This window comes from Pinus tabuliformis, chromosome J (genome assembly GCF_031772625.1).
Source record: "Pinus tabuliformis cultivar Carrire ecotype Pingquan chromosome J, CPIR1, whole genome shotgun sequence".
In the NCBI taxonomy this organism is placed as follows: Eukaryota; Viridiplantae; Streptophyta; class Pinopsida; order Pinales; family Pinaceae; genus Pinus; species Pinus tabuliformis.
In genome coordinates this window covers 586,657,522-586,663,241 of record NC_142295.1, presented here as the reverse complement: position 1 = coordinate 586,663,241, position 5,720 = coordinate 586,657,522, and the positions used below count along the sequence as shown (strand labels likewise).

Sequence of the window (5,720 nt, the reverse complement as noted above, 5' to 3'; positions counted from 1 at the left end):
AAACATACCGCCAATACAAGAAAATGAACAACAAATTCAGGAGCATGAAGAACAACAAGTGGAAAATGATCAACAACAAGAAGAAGGAATTGTGCAAGAAACTTTACAGGAGATTCAACCTGATAATGCACCACTACAGTTGGTTTGCAGATCTTCTAGGCCTCATAAGACTTCACAAAGGTATCCTCCTTCAAACTATATTTTGTTGACTAATGAAGGTGAGCCTAATTGTTTTCAAGAAGCCTGTAAAGTTGAGCACGGTGAAGAATGGAAGAAAGCAATAGAAGAAGAAATGAACTCTTTGCTGGAAAATAAAACTTGGGAGTTGGTAAACCTCCCAAAAGGTAGAAAGGTTCTACAAAACAAATGGGTTTACAGGATTAAGCATGAAGGTGACGAAAAGAAGGAGAGGTATAGAGCAAGGTTGGTGGTGAAAGGTTTTGCCCAAAATGAAGGTATTGACTTAACTAAAATTTTCTCACCTGTTGTTAAAATGTCATCCGTTAGAGTCATTCTTGATCTAATTGTTGCTTTAAACTTAGAATGTGAACAGTTAGATATAAAAATTGCTTTCCTTCATGGTGAATTGGAGGAAGAAATTTATATGGAGCAGGAAGAAGGCTTCATAGAAAAAGGCAAAGAAGGCCTTGTTTGTAGGTTGAAGAAGAGTCTCTATGGGTTGAAACAGGGACCTCGACAATAATACAAGAAATTCGATTCATTCATGTTGGAACATGGTTTTCAGAGGTTGGAAGCTGACCATTGTATCTATATCAAGAAGTATGATCAAGGTTAGTATATCATATTATTGTTATATGTGGATGACATGTTGATTGTTGGGCATGATAAGAATAAGATCAATAGGTTGAAGAAAGATTTGGGTAGAAAATTTGCAATGAAGGATCTGGGACCAGCACAACAGATATTGGGCATGCGAATTATGTGTGACAGGAAAAACAAAAGGTTGTGGTTGTCACAAGAAAAATATATCAAGAAGGTGCTTGACAGGTTTAATATGAAAGATGCCAAGCCAGTTAGTACACCCCTTACAGCCCACTTCAAGCTGAGTACTGGCTTATGTCCCAGTGATGACAAGGAGAAAGAAGAGATGAGCAAGATTCTTTATGCTTCAGCGATTGGCAGTTTGATGTATGCCATGGTATGCACATGACCAGACATTGCATATTCAGTGGGAGTAGTGAGTAGGTTCCTTGCCAATCCAGGCAAACAACATTGACAAGCAGTGAAATGGATTTTGAGGTATCTCAAGGGTACTAGTCATTATTGTTTATGTTTTGGTCATGATGAGACTGTGCTTGAAGGATTTACAAATGCGGATATGGCTGGAGATATGGACACCAGAAAGTCCACTACAGGTTATTTGTATACATTTGCAGGTGCAGCAGTATCTTGGGTGTCAATGCTACAAAGAATAGTAGCCCTCTCTACAACAGAAGCAGAGTACATAGCTGCAACAGAAGCTTGTAAAGAGATGTTGTGGATGCAGTGATTCCTAGGAAAGATAGGAATAAAGCAGGACAAGTATGTGTTATATTGTGATAGTCACACTGCGATTCACTTAGCGAAAAACCAAGCACATTGACTTGAGGTACCATTGGATCCGATATGTGTTGGACGAAGAACAATTATCCTTGGAAAAGATCCATACAGATAGGAAGCCTACTTATATGTTCACTAAGGTTCTAACAAGAAATAAACATGAGTTATGTAGAGACATGGTAGGACTCTGTGTGACTCGATTCATGACTCTTATTTGGCTTCAAGTGGGAGAATGTTAAGTGTGAAGCCAAATTCATGTAGGATTCTAGATGCTTCTACACCGCCATTAGTTTCTAGATCTCCATCTAAATCACATGTAGAATTCTATATCCTTCTACACTGTCATTAGTTTCTAGATCTCCATCTAAATCACATGCATGATTCTAGATCCTTCTTCAGCCTTTATAAATTTGTAATTGCTCTGGCCAAGGAAAGCAAGCCAAGGTCCAGAACTGTTACGTAATGCAAAGTGATTTATGTTCTCCAATGATCGTTTTATCTATTTCGTTGTTTCTGATCAAGTAATCTTGTTGTTTCTCCATTTGTTTGTCTCTGGAATTATTCTTTGCTATTGCCATCTAAGTCTTTGAGTATAAATCTAATGTGTGTTATGTATGCTCTAAACTAACAATTTTCACGGCTGAGAGATTATGAAAAATAGGCAAAGGCCTATCTGATATTTCAGGAATCTCCCCTTCTAACATCTTCAACGCTTCAACAACTGTGGCATCCATTCTCACCAATTTACCATCCTTATGCTGCTGGAGGTGGAACATCTAGATCATTCCTAGAAACACACACTGCCTTTGGGTCATCCGTAACGACATAATCACTTGGATCAACATAATCCATGGCCTAAGCTTACTCAATAGAATCGAATGCCTCATTTGCTTCATCAACTGGATCTACTTCTGTATCCATTGCTCTATCTCGATCTAGTGGATCTGTATCTGGATGAGATGTTGTCTCTGCTGGTGTGGGTCGTTAAAGTAAAGAAAGAAAGGATTGCAAACAAATACGAACGCGATGTGGGTCGTTTTGATAACGAACTTTCAGTGTAGTGTTTATTATAACCGTTTTTTATGATCTGATGGTGGAAATCTTTTTAATCGTCTAACACATCAAATCAATAGCCCAAGACAGTACACGATGGCACATAGGGGAGTGAGTTCATTCAAAAAAAACGGCTTACGATGTAAAAATCAAATTATTTGTATAACGAATAAAACATGTGCTACTTTAAGAAGTGATGTTCACACTTGAAAAAATTGCAAAAATATGGAACACATTTTACTTTAAGAAATGATGTTTTCACTTAAAATTTTCACTCAACTTTCATTATTCATTACAATTTCATTAGAGTATAATTTTTAATATTATCCTTAGTTATTTTGATGTATGATCCAATATAAATTATTTTAATAATTTGTGGCAATTTTTTTTTTTAATTTGCATTAAAGTTTTAAACTTATAAATTTGTAATATGAACTATTTTATCATTTTTTTTTGTGGAATCATATCTTTTATGATTTGTATTAAAAAAAATTAGTTTGTCATATGGAGTTTATAATTTTTTTTGTCGATTTATATTTTTTATGATTTGCATTAAAAAATAATTAGTTTGTCATATGGAGTTTATAATTTTTTTGTGAACTATTTTATCTTTTTTTGTGGATTTATATCTTTTATGATTTGTATTAATTTTTTTAGTTTGTCCTATGGAGTTTATAATTTTTTTTTGTGAGGACATGGCAAATAGAGGTTTAATAATGACTATTTATCCATGTTGCTGCTATGTAATATTGAATGTTGCGTGAGGCTTACTATGTAGCATTAAATTAAACGTTGCAAGATGGTGGACATACATCATCAAATCATGTAAGATTATGAAAAGTAATAATATGATGATGAACATCCATCTAGTATCCTTCCATACGAATAGAAAATCCATTTCAGGCATCCTTCCATACGAATAGAATATCCATTTCAGGCATCCTTCCATAGGACTTAAACAGCTGGATATTGATCACCATGGTTCGATTTGCAAATCAAAGTAGTATAATTCGTCAATTGTCATTCACCTAGGAAAGTATAGTTAATACACACGCAAATAGCTAGCCACAATGGAGATATAGAATTATATAATAAATAAAAAATGGTAGATGATAACATCTAAAAATTAAGATCCTTGAAAATCTTCCTCACTTGCTCCAGAGTAACGAAAAGAACTACTGTAAAGGGACCTTGTCTCATCACGGTGGGAATAAACCCCTTGTAAAGAGCCATAGGACCTTCCGCTTTGATGGTCTTCATTGCACAGTCAAGGGCTCCAGAATAAGGTGCCGGCTGACCTGGTTTAGGGTTCATATTCATGATCCGGGTCTTGATGACATCCACGGGATTTGAAGCCACGGCAGCCACAAACCCCGCACTGAAGCTGGCTGTCACATGCGTGCCCACGCCGTCTTCCATAATGCCGTGGGAGATAAGGGTTTCCTTGATCTGATCGTAGGAGGCCAGCTGCGAGGCCGTCACGATCATGGCCCTCTGGACGGTCAACGATGACCCTGTCCACAATGAAGTCACACCCTCCTGTCGAACCATGCGACCGATGGCATCGCCAACGCTCGTGTAGTTGCGCCTCTGGGCAACCGGGAGGCGCCCATCGGCTTGCATTCTCACCATCGCTACATCAGCGGGGTTACCCACGGCGGCGCCGATGCCTCCAGCGATCAAACCCGCGGCGATCTTCTTGACAAGTGGTAGGTTCCCTGGTTTCGAACCCGGCTCTCGCCACTTCTCCTTCAGAATCTCGTATAAACCCATGCGAGTGGTCGAGTACAGTACCTGCCGGAGCATGGTTGCAGACACACCGGAAAAGAGCGCAGACACCCCCTCCGTCTGAACCACGCGGATTCCCACAGAGATTGGCCCCACCCTATTCCGGTGGGTTAATTCCGCCACCGGGTAACCAGCGCCCACATTGGCAAAGGCGAATGTGGGGCGAACAGTTTGCTCGCCTTGTAGCTGCATGCGCACCTTTATCAGATCCAGAGGGTGTGTACTACATCCTGCCACAACCGAGGCAATCCCTCCTTCCACAAACCCCTTTACGCCCATTTTTCTGGAACAAGAACCCCTTTAGCTCCCAAGAAAAGGAGCCTCTTCCGCACTCCTAGTCTCTCTCGCTCAGCAGAATCACAGCTTCTACCAACTAATTCCTCCCGTCGTTTATATAAAGAAAGCAAATAGGGGAATGAAAGATGAATCACAGAGACCAATTAGAACAGGGGTTCATCTCACTGGAGGCCGAGGCCAGTATATGGCAATGCAAGCCGAAGGCACTTAAGCAACGATGCGGATGTTGTTGGTCCCTCTGAGACACCTATGGACATCCTCTCTGCTCTTTATTTCTATATGTAAAGGAAACCCAACATAGGTTATATATATGCCTCAAAGGTTACGCGTTCGCCATTAGTGTGAAACCACTGGACAAATTGACTCCGGCTGGGCATCCGATCCTTCCTCTAAGCGCGGCTAACGAAATGTCAATGATGTTGTTGATGCGCCCTGCAAATTGGAAAAGCGAAACCCTACACCGCTTCAACTGCCCAGCCTAATCTAACCCAACCCAAAAACAAAGCCCCGTAACCCCAACCCACGGTAAACGGTATAAGCTGGATTGTACCCAGTGCTTTACTATTCCAAGTTGTACAGGACAATAAAAATTTTCGCGTCCGTTTCAAATTAAGGACACATAAGCCGCGGGAATCAGAAGAGCAATCTGATGTTAAAGATGCGAAAGGATGCTTCTCAGGATTTGTGTTTTACAATTATTGGTTCAAATTAGGGTCAGGCGCGTACCATTAAGAAATTGAGGTGTGCCCTTTTATTTATGATCATGACATCACGACTGAAGACAATAAAGGAGTCCACAGAGGCGATGAAACTATGAGAAGACCACCTTTATGCAACGGACCACAAGTGAAATGACAAATCGAAATGAAGCGTTGACTAGCAAGTTGAAGTAAAGGAGCACACATACTACTCAAAGCTTAAAGCTTTTTCTCACTACTTTGGAGAACCGAAGGCGGCCCTGAGAATAATGCACCGTCAAAGTCGCACCGCATCAAAGAATTCCTCCGCAACAAGTGGATATT

The 5,720-nt window shown here is 40.0% G+C and overlaps 1 pseudogene; it reads right to left on the bottom strand.

Moving 5' to 3' along the window:
- Nucleotides 1-3,614: 3,614 nt before the first annotated feature.
- Nucleotides 3,615-5,175, bottom strand: LOC149228344 (mitochondrial uncoupling protein 4 pseudogene; annotated as a pseudogene).
- Nucleotides 5,176-5,720: the final 545 nt, after the last annotated feature.